The 22,718-nt window shown below is 36.1% G+C and overlaps 1 protein-coding gene and 1 pseudogene across 4 annotated transcripts in view; one reads left to right on the forward strand and one right to left on the reverse strand.

Annotated features, from left to right (window-relative positions):
* Window positions 1-17,736, forward strand: part of LOC140627807 (importin subunit alpha-1 pseudogene) — a 54,000-nt pseudogene extending 36,264 nt beyond the window's left edge.
* The window catches only part of PCDH11X (protocadherin 11 X-linked), a 501,886-nt gene that overhangs the window by 226,358 nt on the left and 252,810 nt on the right, over window positions 1-22,718 (reverse strand). The window lies entirely within an intron of this gene.

Here is a 22,718-nt window from a genome sequence, read left to right on the forward strand (position 1 = left end):
TTTTCATGTCTGTCAGTCCCTAGATTGTCATTGACAACTTTAGATCTAGGAAGAATACGGAGTTTCTTGAATTCATAATATAAATCATGAATTATTATGGAGAAACAAAGAAATATCCAAATAATTAAATTCTGGTGTTAGTGTTCAGCAAACAAATATATATATATATATTAATATATAATATATATAAATATAAATATATATATATATAATTTAACAGAAATGTTTTTTTCATAAAAGCCTGAAAAGTATAAATCTAGGATCTAAAAGTATCTGGCAGGACAGCCCAGGTGGCTCAGCAGCTTAGTGCTGCCTTCAGCCCAGGGCCTGATCCTGGAGATCTGGAATTGAGTCCCATGTCAGGCTCCCTGCATGGAACCTGCTTATCCCCCTGCCTGTGTTTCACAGTGTCATTATTTTTTTTGTTTTTAATAAAATGAATTATTTCCTTCTCATCATTTTTTGTGTGGCATATAATAGGCACTTAAACTTATTTGCTGGGATCCCTGGGTGGTGCAGCGGTTTAGCGCCTGCCTTTGGCCGAGGGCGCAATCCTGGAGACCAGGGATGGAATCCCACGTCGGGCTTCTGGTGCATGGAGCCTGCTTCTCCCTCTGCCTGTGTCTCTGCCTCTCTCTCTCTCTCTGTGACTATCATAAATAAATAAAAATTTTAAAAAAATTTAAACTTATTTGCTAAATAAATGAATGAATATGTATACTGAGCCTCTGGTATCCTTTTCCACTGCACAACTTCAGTTATCATCTCTATCCAATAATTTTCAAATATTTAGCCAAGTCAAATGTCTCATCTGAGATTTACAGCTATTTTTTTCAACTACATCCTAAAGATCTCCAACTGACTCTTCATAGACATTTCAAAATCAATATATTCAAAAAAAGAATGTACTAAAAAACAAGCAGAAGACTGAAAAGCTACAAAATAAAATTAAAAGATATCTATAGTTCATGAGATTAATACAGGTAACACCGGTAACAGAAACATGAGAAAAATAAGATTTTTTTCCCCAAATTCGGTAGCTTAGATAAAGAATTACATCCTCAGTTGTAAGAGTTAATGACAAAGGAAAAGATAAGACATCAATAAGCTTTTTTTCAGTACTTCCTGATTTTCAATTTTGGTAATTACATTAGACTGCATTTTTAGAATGAAGGAAACACTAGGAATTCTAATTAATGGCTTACATTTTCTGTTTTTAGAAAAATCTAACAAATGATGTTTTTGGTGATTAATTCAGTAAAAAAAAAAGAGTATTCTTCACTGAGAATCAAAATGAGTTTTTCAAACTCTGCTCCATCCTGAGTCACCTACTTTTGGCACTCAGTACTTACTGCATTTTCACTCTTTCATGCAAAGGGAAGCATTTTCTGTTGTCTCTCACAGTGGCAATCTCCATTATGGTCCCTATATCATCTGGAGTGGGCATTTTTATGTAGACCATCTTTGAATAATAGCTATATCGCTGGAATTCACTTTAAGTAGATAATTAGGGGAACTGGCAAGGGCGACTTCCCCATTCTAAAGATCACAGAAATTCCCTTTTAAGATACCCTTGGCCACATTCTTTAATAGTTTGGCTACATTTATTCTCTTAGGGTTGAAAGATATGTTGCTTAAGCTACTTTTTTTTTCTTCCTCAGTAATTATGAAAACATTACCAAAATGGCAATACAAAAAACAAAACAAATGTAATTACCTAATTTATAAAAGGCAGCCCCCCAAAACAAGCTTGTTTTTTACTTTCATTATCCTATTATATTCTTGCCACATTTGCTGTTTACAATATCAAGAAGTGGGTACATTGATTTTTAATTTTATTATTACAAGGTGATTTTGGCCTAAATTATATTGTAGCTATAGGGAAAAATCTTTGAAGAATGAATCACTTAATAATTGCAAGCCTGGGATAGTTAACTTGGTGGAATACACATAACATAGAACCAAGCATATTAGAGCTAATTTTTAAAATTATTCATATTCTCTAAATAATTATTAGGTAATTACATATCATGTTTTTAGAGACATGAATATTTTAAAAATATTTTATCTATTATTTATTTTGAGAGAGAGTGTGCGTGTGCACAAGTAGGGGAGTGGAGGAGCAAAGGGAGAGGGAGAAGCAGACTCCTCATTGAGCAAGTAGTCCAATGTGGGGCTCAATTCCAGGACCCCAGGATCATGACCTGAGCTGAAGGCAGATGTTTAACCAATTGAGCCACTCAGGCACCCCTAAGACATGAACCTTTTTAATGTTGCTAATGGATCTTTTTTTATAAAGCAATATAAATTGTAGCTTCTTGGGATACCTGGGTGGCTCAGCAGTTGAGCACCTGCCTTCAGCCCAGCGTGTGATCCTGGAGTCCTGGGATTGAGTCCCACATCAGGCCCCTTGCATGTAGCCTGCTTTTCCTTCTGCATAAGTCTCTGCTTCTCTCTCTCTCTCTGTCTCTCATGAATAAATAAATAAAATCTTTTAAAAAATTGTAGCTTCTTTGCTGGCAAAGCAAGGCCAGTCTGTGAATAAAGTAAATAAATTCTTAGTGCATCAACAAAGCAGAAAAAAATGCTACAACCTTTGCTTTGCTTGCTAAATTATCTCCTAGGGTTTCCTCTGGAGAATAAAAATTGAATCATTTCTCAATGGAACAGAATAGGAAACCCAGGAATAAACGCACAATTATATGGTCAATTAATCTTTAACAAAGCAGGAAAGAATATTCAATGGGAAAAAGTTCCTTGAACATATATTTTTGGGAAAACCAGACAGCTATCTAAAAAAGAATGAAACTGGACAACTTTATTTCACCATACAAAAAAAATTAAAATTGGATTAAAAACCTAAATGTGAGACCTGAAGCCATAAATATCCTAGAAGAGAGTACAGGAAGTAACTTCTCTGACATCAGTTGTAGCAACAATTTTCTAGATTAGTCTACTGAGGCAAGAGAAACAAAAGTAGAAATAAACTATCGGGACTACATCAGAATAAAAAGTTTCTGAACATCAAAAGAAATAACAAAACTAAAAGACAACCCACTGAATGGAGGGTGATACTTGCAAATGACACATTCAATAAAGGGTTACTGTCCAAAGTATACAAAAAAAAATACAACTCAACATCCCCAAAAAACAAATAATCCAATTAAAAACTGGACAGAAGACACTAATAGATATTTTATCAAAAAAGACATTTAGATGGCCAGAAAATATATGAAAAAATGGTCAACATCACTCCTCATTAGGTAAATGCAAATCAAACTACAATGAGATATCACCTCACATTTGTCAGAATGGCTAAAATCAAAAACACAAGAAACAAGTGTTGGTGAAGATGTGTAGAAAAAGAAACCCTCTTTCACTGTTGGTGGTAATACAAACTGGTGCAGCCACTCTATAAAACTATATGGAGGTTCCTCAGAAAGTTAAAAATAGAAGTACACTATGATCCAGTAATTGCACTACTGGGTATGTACACCAAAAATACAAAAAGAAAAAAAACAATTTAAAGGGATACATGCACCCTGATGTTTATTATCAGGGCATTATAATATATAATCTACAAGAGCCATATAATGGAAACAGCTCATGCATCCATCAACTGAAGAGTTGATAAAGAAGATTTGGTATTCATACACAATGGAATATTATTCATCCATAAACAGGAATGAAATCTTGCCATTTGCAATGATGTAGGTGGAGCTAGAATGTATAATACTAAGCAAAATAAGTCAGTCAGAGAAAGAAAAATACCATATGATCTCATTCATATACAGAATTTAACAAAACAAAACAAATAAGCAAAGGAAAGAGAGAGAAAGAGAGATCAAGAAATAGACTCTTAACTATAGAGAAAAATGTGATGGTTACCAGAGGGGAGGTGGGTAGGGGATGGGTGAGATAAGCAATGGGTATAAAGGAGGGTGCCCGGGTGGCGCAGCGGTTTAGCACCTGCCTTTGGCCCAGGGCGCGATCCTAGAGACCCAGGATCGAATCCCACATCGGGCTCCCGGTGCATGGAGCCTGCTTGTGTCTCTGCCTCTCTCTCTCTCTCTCTCTGACTATCATAAATAAATAAAAATTAAAATTTTTTTTAAAAAAGGAGGGTGCTTGTCATGATGTGCAATGGGTGATGTATGGAATTGTTGAATCACTATATTGTACATTTGAAACTAATATTACGCTGTATGTTAAGTATATTGGAAAATTAAAATGAAAAATTTTTTTAAATGTGAATCATTTACCAAAAGCACTGATATAGAAGGACTTCCTGATGGTCTAATCAAGAGACAACAGGAGCAAAAAAAAAAAAAAAAAAGAGAGAGAGAGACAACAGGAGCTAGTCTTTCTACGTAAAAAATATAGTTGTATTACACTATAAATAACACTGATAACACCTAAGATGAAATTGTGTATAGCAGTTATAGATCTTAGAAATTACTCAAGTAGAATTTTAAAGATAGCAAAAGAAATAGAAGTTACTGTTAAATGTACATTTTAGATTAAAGTGAAAGAAATTGTTTTTAATGAAATTGAGTATCATTATTCACATTAAGTTAAATTAGGTCATCCTGGAGTTGAACGTAATCTGAATTTTATTCTTGGGCAACTTTTTCTGAAGACAAGGAAATTTGAAATTATTTGTGAGCTAACATGAAAAAGTTTTGCAGGAGTAGAATTCAGTTGAAAAGATGGTTGAAAGAAAGCGAGTCTTGTAAAATAGAGAAAATTTTCGTTCTTAAAACAGATGTACCTGACTAGGAATTATTGTCTCTTAGGAATGAAAAAGAATGGGCCTGTGATTACAGTACGTTACCATCATACTGAACAGAGGCTATTCAGAAGTTTGAAATCTATTTGCAAATTCTTTTTCCCCTTTGAATTGCATATAAGTTTAAACGTTACCAGCAGTGAAATATACCAATTTTTATTGTCTATCAGTACACAAACATTTCATGACAAAAGAGAATAATGAAAATATGAGTAGAATGTATATCTTTTGGAGTACACTAGCATAAAAATAACTAACAACAAAATAAATGTTCACAGGTCTACAATTTTTATGCACATACTTATAAGCTATTCTGCTTCATTTGTATTTAGGTTATAAATGTAGATCTAAAGAAATGTATGAAGTACAATTTTTTATGAATTTAGGAAAAACTATCAAATGTTTTTAAAGATTAACAAAATCATTATATAGACATAAATTATACTTGTCAAGCAAGATAGGTCATTGCTATATAATCTATTTTTGATTGCTATATAATCTATTTTTGAGTCAATTTTCAGATTTCTTTATACAATTAATCAACTAAAATTCTTTTAAAAATAATTCATATACATTCAATAAATATTCAACATCTGTGTGTTAGAAACTTTTGTATATAGTGAGGAGACATCAGTTAAAAGCAAAACAAAACAGGAAATGCTGGGTGGCTCAGAGGTTTAGCGCCTGCCTTTGGCCCATGGAGTGATCCTGGAGTCCCGGGATCGAGTCCCGCCTCGGGCTCCCTGCGTGGAGCCTACTTCTCCCTCCGCCTGTGTCTCTGCCTCTCTCTCTATCTCTCTCTGTCTCTCATGAATAAATCAATAAAATCTTTAAAAAAATAGAGCAAGTATTCCTGATCTGATAGAAATAATATTCTGGTGGAGGAAGACAAATAATGAACATGGACATATAACTTCATATCAATATAAGTATCAAAATAGATGTAGATATACAATAGATAGTGGCATGTTCTATGGAAAAACTAGAGGGATGTCTGGGTGGCTCAGTGGTTGAGTGTCTGCCTTTAGCTCAAGGTGTGATCCTGGTGTCCTGGGATACAGTCCCCCCACTGGGAGCCTGCTTCTCACTCTGCCTATGGCTTTTCCTATCTCTCTGTATCTTTCATGAATAAATAAATAAAATCTTAAAAAAGAAAAACTAGAGAGGAGAACCATGTAAGGAACATCAGGAAATAAAAATTTAAAATAGGATCTATAGGATAGATCTTAGTGAAAATGTGTGGTATTTTTGAATAAAGACTGGAAAGAGCTAAAGATAATATATCCATTTCCCATGGCTTCTGTAAAAAAGTGACCACCAAAAAAATGCCTTAAAACAACACAAATGTATTACATTATAGTTCTATAGGTCATAATTTTAACAGGGTGATCAGTGGGCTAAAATCAAGGTATCAGCGGTAGGGCTGTGTTCCTTTCTGGAAGCTCTGTGGGAAAATCCTTTTCCATCTTTTACTTTTTAAAAGTTTTTATTTTAATTCCAGTTTGTTAACATACAGTGATATACTATTATTTTTTATTCAAAATTTCGTCTTTTTAAATAAGTATGGATAAACTAAATGGGCTTTGTATTTTAATCTTTTCTTCTTTCCTTTTTTCCCCAAATTTTAATTTAAATTTAATTTACTTATAGTGTAATATTGGTTTCAGGAGTAGAATTTAGTGATTTATCACTTACATATAACACCCAGTGCTCATCATAACAAATACACTCTTTAATCCCCATCACCTATTTATTTTTTTTCCAAGAGAATATTACATCGTTTATTGATTACACATGATAATGGACAATACACAAGCTTTAATCCCATCTATAATTTTATCTGATACCATAATTCAATTTAGATACATTGCATAGGATGTGCCAACAATCATAATAACTAAATAAACTCCAGAACTCTGCTTGGGTGACCCTTTTAACGGTGAACTCCAGGTCGCAACACATTAACTGTTAGTTCAACCACACCAAGGTTTGTGGAGACAATGGCTTCTGTGCCCAAGCAGGTTGCAAATAAATTTCGAATGGAACCTGGCGTCACCCTGAAGGAATTCTAACTTCACACTGTTGGGGTAGTTTACCAAGATGGCTTCAGAGTAGACTAACTTTACACAGCACATTTAAAAAAAAGACACATTTATTCAGCGTCATGATCAGACTATTACATTTAGCAATCAACAGCATGGGTGCAAAAAAAAAAATCTACTTTAAAACCTTTTGTTGGAATGCTTTACACTTTCCACAGAACGGAAACTAAAATAACCTGTTATACAATTAGTCACAAATACAGTCCTCGTGTTTTTGCCCATACACATGAGTATTGTCTAAATCATGTCTTCTTTGTAGCAGCTAGGCCCTGCCACCACTGTGCTTGGCTGAGTTCACAAATCTGTTGTAACCTGGAACTTCCCTGTCACTTTTCTGGCTCTCCTCTCCTGCTAAGCTTTGTTTTCTGGCAGTAATTAAAACCTTCTGCCACTGCCATAGCTGCTGCTGCTGCTGGAACCACCATAGCCACCTTGGTTTCGTGGTTTGGCAAAGTATTGGCCTCCACCACCATAGGGGCCAGAGCTTCTGCCTCCAAAATTTCCTCCTTTCATGGATCCAAAATTTGAGGATTGATTGTTGTAATTGCCAAAATCGTTATAGCTTCCGCCACCTCCAAAGTTGCTTCCGTCATTACCAAATCCGTTATAACCATCCCCACTGCCACGGTATCCACCACCACCTCGACTGCCACAGAAGCCACCTCGACCACTGAAGTTCCCTCACGACCAAAGTTGTCATTCCCACCAAAACCACCTCCACGACCACCACCAAAGTTTCCAGAACCACTTCGGCCTCTTTGGCTGGATGAAGCACTAGCCATGTCTTGCTTCGATAGGGCTTTCCTTACTTCACAGTTGTGGCCATTCACAGTATGGTGTTTTTGAATGACAATCTTGCCTACAGAGTCATGGTCATCAAAGGTCACAAAAGCAAAACCTCTTTTTTTGCCTCGGTCAGTCATGATCTCAATCACTTCAATTTTCCCATACTGTTCAAAATAATCTTAGATGATGTTCTTCAGTCTTCTTTAATGCCACCAACAAAAATCTTTTTCACAGTTAAGTGGGCACCGGGTCTTTGAGAATCTTCTCGGGAGACAGCCCTCTGGTTCCACGACTCTTCCGTCCACCTTGTGCAACGAGCGTTCATGGCCGCGTCCACCTCCTCCACGGTGGAACCCAAAGCCTCTGGAGCGCTTGGTGTTGGGGTCTCTCATTACCACACAGTCCGTAAGCGTCCCCCATTGCTCAAAATGGCTCCTCAGACTCTCATCGGTTGTTTCGAAGCTCAAACCTCCTATGAAGAGCCTCCGCAGCTGCTCGGGCTCTTTGGGAGACTCTGACTTAGTTAGACATGATGGCAGTGGGACGGGAGACTTTAACGATGCTTACTCGTGGCGTCCAGGGGCAGAAAGGCCCCATCACCTATTTAACACATCCCCCCCACACACCATCTTCTGATAATCATCAGTTTGTTCTCTATAATTTAAAAAAAAAAGAGTGTTTCTTGGTTTATCTCTCTCTCTCTCTCTCTCTGTTTTTCCTTTGCTTAGAGGCTTCCTGAATTCCTTCGCTCATGGCTTCTCTTCCCATCTTCAAACCCAATAATATTTCTGAACTTTCACCTTTGCATCTCCTGAGGGCAGCAAGAAAAGGCTCTCTGTTTTTAAGAATTCCTGCAATGTTATTGAGCTTGTCCAGTTAATCCAGGGTAATTTCCCATTTTAAGCTTCATTGCCTTATTCACATCTGCAAAGTTCATTTGGCCATGTACAATAATAACATATTTACAGGTTGCAGAGATTAGGACAAAGACATTTTTGGAGTTCTATTAATTTAACTACCACAGATATAGCTATGCATTTATCTGGTGCAAAACATTCTGGGGAGAGTGAATACAATGAAGAAAAACCCTGAAATTGTGGTGTGCTTATTTTTTTAAAGATTTTATTTATATATTCATGAGAGACACAGAAAGAGAGGCAAAGATATAGGCAGAGGGAGAAGCAGACTCCTTGCAGGGACCCCAATGTGGGACTCAATCCCAGGACCCCAGGATCACTTCCTTAGCCAAAGGCAGGCACTCAACCACTGAGCCACCCAGGTGTCCTGTGGTGTGCTTGTTTTAAGAATAGTAAGTGACTTAGTGTAGCTGGACCTGAAAGAGATCAGTAGAAAGTAGTAGAAAAGCAGGTTAAAAAAAATGGAAAGAGAGAGGGGCAAATTGTAGAGGGCCTTGTAGGTCCTGATCAAATATTCTAACTTTCTTGGAGAAGAATGGGAAACAATTGGTGGTTTGTGAGCAGAAGAGTGATGTAATTTGACTTTGTCTTTATAAGATGGTTTTGGAGGGTTTATTGAGAAATAACTAAAGAGGGCAAGTCTAGAATCCCTGAGATCAGTATATATATATTCCAAAATTTTTTACTTTTAGGTAAATACATGAACTTCAAGCAGGAGGTACATTTTTTTAAATGACCATTTCGAATTTTTTTTAAATTTGCCTTAGATTTCCTATTATATTCCCCAAAGTTAAGCATGACTTGTTAGATATATAAAACAACAAAAAGAATTATATCTTTTATCACAATTTAAAATTTTAAATATACAAACAAGAAACTGTCATTATTTAGGCTATATATTTTAGCTAAAGACTAATACATAAGTACACAATGGCTTTAATCATCTAAATGAATAAAATCTTTAAAAAAAAAAAGGCAGCCCGGGTGGCTCAGCAGTTTAGCGCTGCCTTTGGCCCAGGGCCTGATCCTGGGGATCCAGGATCAAGTCTCGCATTGGGTTCCCTGCATGGAGCCTGCTTCTTCCTCTGCCTGTGTCTCTGCCTCTCTCTCTCTCTCTCTCTCTCTCATGAATAAATAAATAAAATCTTAAAAAATCATCTAAATGTATATATTAATCTTCATTCCATAAAAGTTTAGGCGAAATGTTACCATATTTAAAATTCTATGAGCTATATCTGTGAGATTTTACCACCTATACCCACATGCACTGACCTGCAATTATGCATTCATTAATCCCCATATGTCAGATGCTTAGAGATCTTTTCAGAATGAATGATTCACTTTAGGAAAGCAACTCTACAGGAAATTTTGAGTATTGTCAAGAAGTCAATAATGCTGTCTATGATTAGTGTCTCATACTTTATTTGTCCATTATCATTTGGTGTACTTGATTTCTCTGAATTAAAACACCTCATAGATGAATAGTCTTAATCCCTAAACTCATATTTTTGAAAGTTACTGAAAAGTAATACAAAATATTGATTGAGTTCCTGGATTTGTGAAGTCAAATAGGTCAGAATTAGAATCATACTTCTGCTATGTACCAGTTTAGCACAAACCTTGGCTCAAAATATTTCATATTTAGTGTTGTATATTGTTTTAGTTTCCTTTTGAATTTGTGAACAAGCCAGAGCTGAATCACTGGTAGCCAACAGCTTTGCCAGCAGAGGTTGTCAGAGGTAAAAAGACAGGACGTTTCCAATTATTTATACAACCTCTTTGAGTTGAGAAATCCAGGTGAGAGTATTGCGCAAATGAACAAATATAAAAATGTGGTGGAAGAGAATGGATGCTATAAATTACCCTAACAAGAAAGCTCATGGCTCTGACTGACCTCAGCCATTGTTCTCTTTTTAAATCTCTCTCTTGCTCAGATGTATAATGTCTTTTTCTGTTTCATGTGATCTCTATGACTACAACCTAATATAATATTTGGCTTCAAGGATAGCATTAAGCCCCAAAATGATGTCTCTTGAAGAAAATAAGAAAAAATATAATCTTGGATTTGCAAATAGATTAAAGATTCAAGTATTTATGTGAAAACTGCTACACATCTACTACAATATAGATAATGAACATAAATTATAAAGGACTTTACTTATATAAGAATATACACATTGCACAAAAGCAGATTATAAAATAAATAAGGATCTATGAATTCATAAAGGAGGATGTGGATTTGATCTCATGATATCTAGAAGTCCAGCATCCTCAGTTGCAAGCAATAGAAAATATATTGTGACACAAACCAGGTATTATAAACCTGGGTATAAAACATAAGTGTAAATGGTTTAAGAGTGTTCCTGAGGGTCAGCTGCTTTCCTTAATACAGATGTACATAGGGAATCCATTTCTAACAAGATGCCTCTCATATTTTAGACTGATTTCAAATGCTCTTTATTTTTTCCATACCATTTTATTTTCACTCTATCAAAATTTTTTATTGCATTAGAAGACTGTAAAGGCATCTGAAGGGGAAAAAGAACCTCTTCTTTATTATTAACTATTTATTAACTATTAATGTCATGTTTAACATGAAACATTTCATTAAGTAAAACTATGTGAATGTATAATGACATCTAATGTTCTACAATTAAATTACTGAATGGATTACTTGTCTATGAATAAGTGATTTATATGATCATTGATTAATTTGACATTTATCACTAGCAGTAAAAGGGTTGATGGCTGAGCTTGAGCACACACACACACACACACACATATAGTCACATATCCAAATAACTAAAAAAAAAAAAAAAATATATATATATATATATGTATCTTTTATAACGCAGTTTGGCTGTAATTCAATATATACTTATATTAAAAATGTAAAAGAGAATTTTTAAAATATCTAAAGATAAAAAAGATTTTAGCACAAAAGACATGTATTAGAAGTAAATATTTCAAGTTAATACTTTCAAAGTGATTTAATAAAACATTCCTTTTTATCCCTCATTAACATAAAACTAGCACGAATCCAATTAGGAAGAATAATATCTTAATGGATGCTATAAAAAACATTTTACAGGGGAAGAATATGCTCTAGATCATCTTCTCTATGGTTTGAATACATATAGAAACAGACATCTTAAAAACGGAAACAGCAGTGAATTAAAACCATTGTCTACGCATATAATAACTAAATATCTATGACTGCCACCATAAGGGTGGACTACTAAGGGCCCCTTGACTAAAATGAATTTTTGAACATCAAGTAAGTAAATCCCATTGAATTTGTTTGGATCATTGTTCTTGTTTTGTAAGAAGTCAAGATACATAAGCATTTATTATTAAATGTTGATTGTAGTCTACCATATATGCTTATGTTTTCACTTTAACATATAATTCTATGTGTAAGTCATAAAATTTTTAATTCAAAGTTTTACTTTTTCAGAAGACAGTCAGATAAACTATTGCTTCTTGGATCTTTGAAGATCATATTGACATTATGGGAGGAGGAGGAAGATTGGAAAGTTACATAATGTATCTTTTATGGAGAATCCATCTAATAAACTATTTTATTATTGCAAATTTTAAAGGGTAATAAACCTTTACATGTAAAATGAGATAGAGATGCTTTGCTCCAACAGATAACCCATGAATCCCCACCTGAGTTGTTCACTGACATTAAACAGACATTTCTGTCTTATATGAAAATATGACTGATAAGATATCTATGACCTTTTCTTTTCCTCTCTCACAACAAAAATGGCCTGCTTCAAAATGTCAATAGAAGGTATAAGAACTTAATCTTGGAGATGCCTGGGTCACTCAGTGTTTGAGCCTCTGCCTTTGGCTCAGGTCATGAACCTTGGGTCCTGGGATCAAGTCCTACATCAGGCTCACTGCAGGGAGCCTGCTTCTCCCTCTGCCTATGTCCCTGCCTCTCTCTGTGTGTCTCTCATGAATAAATAAAATCTTAAAAAAAAGAACTTAATCTTGAATCTGTCATATCAGTTGATAGATTCAGTGCCAATAAAGCACTGGTAGTTTTTAACATACATGGAAGAAGCTCATTAATATTTGCTTTTCAAATATTATTTTATTTTGAAGAAGGGGTTTTTTGTATTTTGTTCTTGAGTTTCATATTTTAGGAATTTTTGACATGTTATTCACACATGATAAGTTAGTCATTTTATCAGGAAAAAAATACAGATACTGAACCTTTGATGTTATTCTGACATATGCTCAGGAATGATTAATTAACTCTCAATACCACATCTACTGTGCCCACTTATTGTGGGAAAAATAATGAATGAATTTATTTTTATGAGTTGCAGAATAACTCCAAAGAACAGATGCAGACGACAGAAATTACTTGTTGAATTTCTATAATGTGAGGAAGAAGATAAATATTTATTGACTATGAACTTATTTTATAAAGCAATTCTATTTTTATATTTCTTCTTCAGAGATTACTATACTTCAAATTAAAAATAATAAACTGACAAAATCCTGAGTTTAATAAAATCTCTTTGAGGCATCAATTAAAACATTTATTTACGATTAAAATTGGTGTTAGGAGGAGGCTGAGGCTGAGAGTATGTGTGTGGTATCCTGCATTTCAAAGACCTCTCCAGAAGGTTATGTTTAGGGTTAGTGTTAGGGTTACGGTTACAGGCTAGGTTTTATGGGTTAGGGGTAAAGCTAGGTTTAGAGTTAGGGTAAAGATATGTGCCTGATACCCTACAGTTCTGAGACCTCTCCTGAAAATGAAATCCCAGACTTCTGCTGGCATAAAAATAGACATGGTAGAAATCCACTGAGCTGAGGCAAAGAGAAGATTTGGGGCTTTAAATATTCTTTAAATAGACATTCAATTGTGTAAAAATATTAAGACATCCAATATTCTGATCGTGTGTATTGAGATATTTGCATTGCATAGTTGGGGATACTGGAAGAAAGGGTATAAAGCTTCATATCCCAAGTGATTTTTTCTGTGTTTTTCTCTTTGTAATCCCTCCAAATCTATTGCTTTCAAGCCGGTAAGAAGTTGTTTGTGAAAGGACTACATAGTTAGTTTCCCTGGATCCAACTCAAAGTGAATTCTGGTATTATGTCCATGTGCTTTGTCCATATGTGATAGTGTCTATAGTTGATTTTGGTCATGTTACTAAAAAGCAAGTAGCTAAATACAATAGGAAAATCATGCACCAAACTGAACAGATCTGTTTATTTCTGTTTTAGGTTTTTTACCAATAAAATTATGTAAGTTTACCTTCATATTTCCTACTGTTTGGTTAATAAGATGTATAAACTCCTTGTCCTTGAAAGAGCTCAAAAATCAAACTAAGTGGAACAGACTACTAAATATGCAGAGACATATGGAAAAATCAAAGGAAAGAGAGTGGAAAAGGAATAACAACATAAAAGAGAAGATAAAGGTCACTCATTTTTATCCCTACATTATATACATTGAGAACAATATGTGGGCAGAATTTGTCCTACTCCTACTTCCTGAAGAGAATAGTAGATAGCACTCTGTTATGTTCCTGGATTCTCTTCCCAGATTTATACCCATTATTTTATTCTTTTATTTCCATTTAACATTATTAATTTCAGTATTCTTTGCCGTTATTACTTCTGTCATTAATGCTCTTTTTCATTTCTTATTCAAAATTGAGTATATTATATAAACTTTGATGTTGAGAGATAATACAAGAGATTCTTAAAATTTCAATGTTCTTGACAAATACATTCATTTTATTTCCACATCAAGTGTCATTAGTTTTCTTTGCCCTGGTGACATATTTATAAAATATATAGAAGTTATGATCAATAACATTACCACAATACAATTATATAGTACAATTGTAGAAAATGTAAAGAATATGATTTTATTTTGTAAGTAGTTAGCACTACAAATAAATTTCTTTTGATATAATCTATACTCCACACATAAGGTGGAAGAGAATGGCAACCTATTATAAGAGAGAACTGAGACTGAGAAAAAAAGATACAAATTATGCTTCTCTATATGCCTTGACATGTTATATGTCCTTGACAAAATAATATAATAGCCATGTTGTTAATTGGTTTATAAAAATAGAAATTATAGTGCTGTCTTGCTTCTTACTGTCTCATCTTTAATTATATAACTTCAATTTGCTTCTTTTCTAATTTTTATTTTTTACTTATTATGTGTTTATTTATTTTAAAGAGAGATCGAGCACAGGGGTGAAAGGGCAGAGGGAGAGAGAGAATCTTAAGTAGACTCCATGCTCAGTGCAGAGACCAACACAAGGCTCAATCTTAGGACCCTGAGAGAGTGACCTAAACCAAAATCAAGAGTTGAATGCTTGACCAACTGAGTCACCCAGGTTCTCCCACCTTCAATTTGTTTCTAAAGTCAGGAGCAAAAGGCCATATGGATATGATCACCAGACATTTCTTAACTTCATTCTGCAACTAAGAAATTATTCATTTACTGAGTATCCTCTATGCACAAGAATATTGTGCTAAAATGTGTGGACCCAAACAACTTGTAGGTTAGGGACAAAAAAAAAAAAAAAACAGTCATGTAACTAGCATTCAAGGAATTTATGATCTGATGTAGAGGTAGAATACACAATGTAAACCTTTCTCATGTAACTAAGTCCTTAAACAGTCAATTATATCTACATTGTTCTGACTCAACAAGATCCAACTTACTTTATACATAATGCATAATTGAATGTCCGAAAAATAAAACGTATTGAATACTATTTAGTTAGATATTATATTTGGAGGCATTAGTTTCTTCATTAAAAATTCTATCTTAAAAAACATTCATTATTTTTCTTGATTAAAAAAACATTTAAAAATGCAATTGCTGAGAGGGAGAGGCAAAATGGTGGAAGAGTAGGAGTCCTCAACTCACCTGGCCCCACAAACTTACCTAGAAATATTTCAAAACACCCTGAACATCTAAGAATTCAACTTGAGATTTAAAGATAGAGCAGCTGGAATGTTACAGAGAGAAAAGTTTTTGCTTCTAACATGGTAGGAAGGAGAAAAGTAAAAATAAAAAAGAATAAAGTGGAGGAGAACCATGAGTAGCCAGGTTAAAGCAGAGTGGCAAGAGCCTCCTCCCGGGCAGGAAAGCCCAGCCCTGGAGAAACTTGAACTTTAAAAATCCATGCCAACACCGTCTCTCGGCTGATCCGCGGTGGACGTTTTGAGGGCAGCTGACCCGCAGCCTGCGCGCCCCGCACCGCCTCCCGTGGAAGCCTGAGCCGGCCGTGGAGCTTTCTCCCTTTGTCTCATAACCACGTCCGCCAACGAGAATGCTAATTCACCAGCTGCCCGCCTTAACAGATTCAAGAACAAGGGGAAAGGCAGTACGGAAATGAGGCGGCGCCGAATAGAAGTTAATGTGGAGCTGAGGAAAGCGAAGAAGGATGACCAGATGCTGAAAAGGAGAAATGTAAGCTCATTTCCTGATGACACTACCTCTCCACTGCAGGAAAACCGCAACAACCAGGGCACTGTAAATTGGTCTGTTGGTGACATTGTCAAAGGCATAAATAGCAACAATTTGGAAAGCCAGCTCCAAGCTACTCAAGCTGCTAGGAAACTACTTTCTAGGGAAAAACAGCCCCGCATGGACAACATAATCCGGGCTGGTTTGATTCCAAAATTTGTGTCCTTCTTGGGCAGAACTGATTGTAGTCCTATTCAGTTTGAATCTGCTTGGGGCCTCACTAACATTGCTTCTGGGACATCAGAACAGACCAAGGCTGTGGTCGATGGAGGTGCTATCCCAGCATTCATTTCTCTGTTGGCATCTTCCCATGCCCACATCAGTGAACAAGCTGTATGGGCTCTAGGAAACATTGCAGGTGATGGTTCAGTTTTTCGAGACTTGGTTATCAAGTATGGTGCAGTTGACCCACTGTTGGCTCTCCTTGCAGTTCCTGATATGTCATCTTTAGCATGTGGTTACTTATGTAACCTTACTTGGACACTCTCAAACCTTTGTCGCGACAAGAATCCAGCACCCCCGTTAAATGCTGTTGAGCAGATTCTTCCTACCTTAGTTCGTCTCCTGCATCATGATGATCCAGAAGTATTAGCAGATACCTGCTGGGCCATTTCCTACCTTACTGATGGTCCAAATGAACGGATTGAAATGGTTGTGAAAACAGGAGTTGTGCCCCAACTTGTGAAGCTTTTAGGAGCTACTGAATTACCCATTGTGACTCCTGCACTAAGAGCCATAGGAAATATTGCCACTGGGACAGATGAACAGACTCAGGTTGTAATAGATGCAGGAACACTTGCTGTCTTTCCCAGCCTGCTAACGAACCCCAAAACTAATATTCAGAAGGAAGCTACATGGACAATGTCAAACATCACAGCTGGTCGCCAGGACCAGATACGGCAAGTTGTGAATCATGGATTAGTCCCATTCCTCGTTGGTGTTCTCTCTAAGGCAGACTTTAAGACACAAAAGGAAGCTGTATGGGCTGTGACCAACTATACAAGTGGTGGAACAGTTGAACAGATTGTATACCTCGTTCATTGTGGCATAATAGAACCATTGATGAACCTCTTAACTGCAAAAGATACTAAAATTATTCTGGTTATTCTAGATGCCATTTCAAACATCTTTCAGGCTGCTGAGAAACTAGGTGAAACTGAGAAACTTAGTATAATGATTGAAGAATGTGGGGGTTTGGACAAAATTGAAGCTCTACAAAACTATGAAAATGAGTGTGTACAAAGCTTCATTAAACTTGATTGAGAAGTATTTCTCTGTAGAGGAAGAGGAAGATCAGAATGTTGTGCCCGAAACTACCTCTGAAGGCTATACATTCCAAGTTCAGGATGGCACTCCTGGGACCTTTAACTTTTAGATTGTACAGCTGAGACAGAAAGTTGTTTGTTGTGTACTGTTTGGTAGAAGTTTGTCTTACTGTTTCTCTACTAAGAACTCTTTTTAAATGTGTTTTGTTATTGTAGCACTTTTTACAACGAAACTATACTTGACCAGTTCTGAACTGTACAAACTGTATGAAGCTCCTCCTCTCAGTGGGTTGCTTATTTCTATGTGGAATCTTCCATCTTACAGTGTCCTGTAAATAAAGATTAAATTCCACCTTTTTCTTTAAAAAAAAAAAATCCATGCCAGAGTTTTCACTGACAGAAAAGTGCTTAGCAGGGAAATCAGACAGATTCACATGAGGGTCAGTGAAGCTTCAACATTCCTGGAGTCACTATAAGAAGAGGGATACCTGGGGGAAAGCCCACCACAAACCGCAGTTCAATCTCAGTAAAGGGCTCCAGAGCCACAGCCCTCCAAGGCATGTGGGAGAAGCCAATCAGTTAGGCGGGTTGGCTCTGGAACTCCCTTTACCCTAGAGCCTGGCTTCAGATGGAGGTGGCTGTGCCCGATTCCCTTCAGGAGAGGTGTTCCCCAGGAGTGCAGGTCCAGTGGCACAGACAAAGGCAATAATCCTCCATGCCCCATGGAACAGGCATAAACAGGGAGGGAACAGAACAGTGAGAACTCTCCTGCTGCTGGGCATCCTGCAAACTGTGCAGATCAGCACAGCCTCGCCCACCCCTGGGAGCATCTAGGCCAGTGTAGACCGGGAGACAGTGGTTAGTTACTCACAGAGAGCTGGACTCCACAGCTGGAAATCTGGCCACCGCCATTGTTGTTTTTCCTCTTAGTTTTACCTTGTGTTGGAAGAGGCAGGGACTCTAGGGAACAAAGGCCTCACAAGATAAAAAGCTCACACTGAGCCCTGCACCTGGCAAGGGGTGGGTATCTCCACCCCAGAAAAGAAACCTGAGAATCAGCACAGAAGACTCCTCCCTCAGAAGACCAGCTGGAAGAACAAGGGAAGAGCAAATTTAGTGATCAAGAAGTGCAAGAAAGCTCCAGGACTGAGAGAAAATATAGAACTAGAGGGTCCTTTTTTGTTTTCTTTTGTTTTCATTTTTCTTTTCTTCTCTTTTCTTTTTTTTTCTTTTTCTTTTTCCATTATGACTCATTTTTGTATCAACTAAATATTTTCAATATTTTTTCTTTTTTCCTACCTTAACTACAATATATTACCAGCTCCTCATTATTAAGGGTTTTTTTTTCTACTTTTTGACTTTTATATTTCTACAAATGCATGACTTAGATATATTTTTCACTTATGGATTCCCTTCAGCATATTCAATTTAGTTTTGGTAGATATATGAGGTACAGATTTTTGTTTTTTGTGCCTTGTTTTGTTTTACAATGGTGGAAGTCAGTACCTTCTAAAACATGACCAACATACACCCAGAAGAAAGTAGAACACCATGTTGGTTCATTCTGTGAGATTATATTCTCTCTTCCTTCCCATTCTGTCCCCCTCTTTGGTCTTGTTTATGCTTTCATGGTCAATGTTGTGGCTTCCTATTAAGTATTGCTGGTTTATATAAATTTGGGATTGGGCTTCTTCTAACATACAAAAAAAAAATATACTCAGAACCAAGAAGATCAACCTCTAGGACCCCTCAGGTAGACTACATTCTCTCTCCACTGCCACTTCTTCATCACCTCCATCACCCCCCCCCTTGTTTTTCCCTTCTTTCTCCACTTTGTTTTATTTTTTTTTTCTCTTTTTCCTTTTCTTCTTTGTCTTTGGTTCTTGGTGTTTTATTTCTACTACTTTGGTTTAAATTTTGTTTTTTACTTTAGTGGTCCTTTTGTTTTATTTTGTTCTGTTCTTCTTTTTCTTTATTTTCTGATTGCTAACCATTTTGAAATCATCTATGGTATATTTTACATAGGTCGTAGTTGGTATTTTTGACTCAGTCCAGTCATATACCCACTCTGCACTGGACAAAATGACTAGAAGAAAGAATTCGCCTCAAAAGAAAGAACCAGAGGGAGTGTACTCTCTGCCACAGAGTTAATTAATCATCAATTAAATGAGATACAATCCAAACTGGATGCTCTAAATGATAGGATAATGAAGTGAAAGAGAAGAGTGAGTGACATAGAAGACATGTTGATGGTAGGGAAGGAAGCTGAGGAAAAAGGACAAAAACAATTAAGAGCCCATGAAGAAAGGTTTAGGGAAATAAATGATAGCTTGAGAAGGAAGAGTATATGTCTAATTGGGATCCCAGAAGAGACTGAAAGAGAGAGGACCACAAAGTATATTTGTACAAAATATAGCTGAGTACTTCCCTAATCTGATCCAAGAGATAGAAAGGGCCACCACCCCAAAATTAAGAAAAACTATTGAACACCTCAGCATTTAATAGAGAAAATTCCAAATTTCAAAGATAAAGAGAAAATTCTTAAAGCTGGGTGAAACAAGAGATGCCTAAACTATATGGGGAGAAATATCAAATTAACAGCAAACCTATTCCCAGAGATCTGGCAGGCCAGAAAGGGCTGCAATGATATATTCAGGGTACAAAATGAGAAGAACATGCAGCCAAGAATACTTTATCCAGCAAGGCTCTTACTCAGAATAGAAGGAGAGATAAGGAGCTTCCAAGATAGGCAGAAACTGAAAGAATATGTGACCACCAAACCAGCTCTGTAAGAAATATTAAGGGGGACTCTGTAAAAGAAAGAGGAAGTCTGAGGAAACAATCCACAAAAACAGGGACTGAATAGGTACAAGGATGACACTAAATTCATACCTTTCAATAGTTACTCTGAACGTGAATGGGTTAAATGATCCAATCAAAAGATGCAGGGTTTTAGACTGGATAAAAAAGCAAGACCCATCTATCTGCTGTCTACAAGAGACTCATTTTAGACCTAAGGAAACCTCCAGCCTGAAAATGAAAGGTTAGAGAACCAGTTACCATTCAAATGGTCCTCAAAAAGAAAACTGTGGTAACAATCCTCACATCATATAAATTAAAATTCATAACAAAGATTGTACTAAGAGATAAAGAGGGACACTATATCATACTTAAAGGCCCTATCCAACAAGACCTAACAATTATGAATGTTATGCCCTCAGTGTGGGAGATGCCAAGTATATCAATCAATTAATAACCAAAGTAAAGACATACTTTGATAATAATACACTAATAGTAGGAGACTTCAACATGGTACTTCCAGCAAATGACAGATCCAGGCAGAATGTCACCAAAGAAACAAGGTCCTTAAATGATACACTGGACCAAATAGATTTCAGAGATATATACAGAAGATTCCATCTGAACACAATTGAATACACATTCTTCTCAAGAGCGCATAGAATTCTTTTTCTAGAATAGACCATATACTGGATCACAAATCAGGTCTCAACCACTACCAAAGATTAGGATTGTCCCCTGCATATTTTCAGACCACAAGGCTTTGAAACTAGAACTCAATCACAAGAAGAAATTTGGAAGAAACTCAAACACGTGGGGTTTAAAGAGCATCCTACTAAAAGATGAATGGGTCAACCAGGAAATTAGAGAAGAATTAAACAGATTCATGGAAACTAATGACAATGAAGATACAACCATTCAAAATCTTTGGGATACAGCAAAAGCCGTGCTAAGAAGGAAGTACATCACAATACAAACCTCCCTCAAAAAATTGAGAAAATCTCAAATACACAAGATGACCTTGCACCTAAAGGAATTGGAGAAAGAACAGCAAGTAAAACCTACACCAAATAGAAAAGGAGAGATAAGAGATTCAAGCAGAACTCAATGAAATATGCACTAGAAGAACTGTAGAACAGATCAACAAAACCAGGAGATGGTTCCTTGAAAGAATTAATAAGATAGATAAACCCCTAGCCAGCCTTATGAAAAAGAAAAAGGAATCAAATTAACAAAATAATTAATGAAAGAGGAGAGATCACAAACAATACCAGGGAAATACAAATGATTTTTAAAAATGTATTATGAATAGCTATAAGTCAATAGGTTAGATAATCTAGAAGAAATAGATGCATTTCTGGAAAAACACAAATTACCAAAACTGGAACAGGAAGAAATAGAAAGCCTGAACAGGCCAATAACCAGCAAGGAAATTGAAGCTGTCATCAAACACCTCCCAAAACACAAAAGTCCAGGTCCAAATGGCTTCCCAGTGGAATTCATTCTATCAGACATATAAAGAAGAAATAATACTTATTCTACTAAACTGTTTCAATGGATAGAAAGGGAGGGAATACTTCCAAACTCATTTTATGAGGCCAGCATTACCTTGATTCCAAAACCAAAGACCCCACCAAAAAGGAGAACTATAGACTAATATCCCTGATGAATGCAGATGGAAAAATTCTCAACAAGATACTAGCCAGTGTGATCCAATAATACATTAAGAAGATTATTCACCATGACCAAGTAGGATTTATCTCCAGGTTAAACATGGTCAACTAATAATTGACAAAGCAGGAAAGAATATTCACTGGAAAAAAGACCGTCTCTCTAATAAATGGTGTTGGGAAAAATGGACAACTATATACAGAAGAATGAAACTACATCATTCTCTTACACTATACACAAAATTTTAAAAAATGGTTGAAAGATTTAAATGTGAGACAAGAATCCATCAAAATCCTAGAGAACACAAGCAGCAACCTTTTTGAACTTGGCCACAGTAACTTCTTGTAAGATACATCTATGAAGGCAAGGGAAACAAATCAAAACTGAACTATTGGGACTTCATCAAGATATACAGCTTTTGTACAGCAAAAGAAACAGTCAACAAAACTCAAAGACAACCTACAGAATGGGAGAAGATATTTTAAATGACATATCAGATACAGTGCTAGTATCCAAGATCTATAAAGAACTTATTAAACTCAACACCCAATAAACCAAAAATCCTATCATGAAAGGGGCAGAAGACATGAACAGAAATTTCACCAAAGACATACACATGACCAACAAGTCCATGAAAAAATATTCTGCACCACTTGCCATTAGGGAAATACAAATTAAAACCATAATGAGATGCCACCTCACACCAGTGAGAATGGTGAAAATTAACAAGACAGGAAAAAACAAATGTCACAGAGGATGTGGAGAAAGGGGAACCCTCTTGCACTGTTGGTGGGAATGCAAACTGGTGCAGCCACTATGGAAAACAATGTGGAGGTTTCTCAAGGACTTAAAAAATAGAGCTAC

This window comes from Canis lupus, chromosome X, assembly GCF_048164855.1.
Source record: "Canis lupus baileyi chromosome X, mCanLup2.hap1, whole genome shotgun sequence".
NCBI classification, from domain to species: domain Eukaryota; kingdom Metazoa; phylum Chordata; class Mammalia; order Carnivora; family Canidae; genus Canis; species Canis lupus.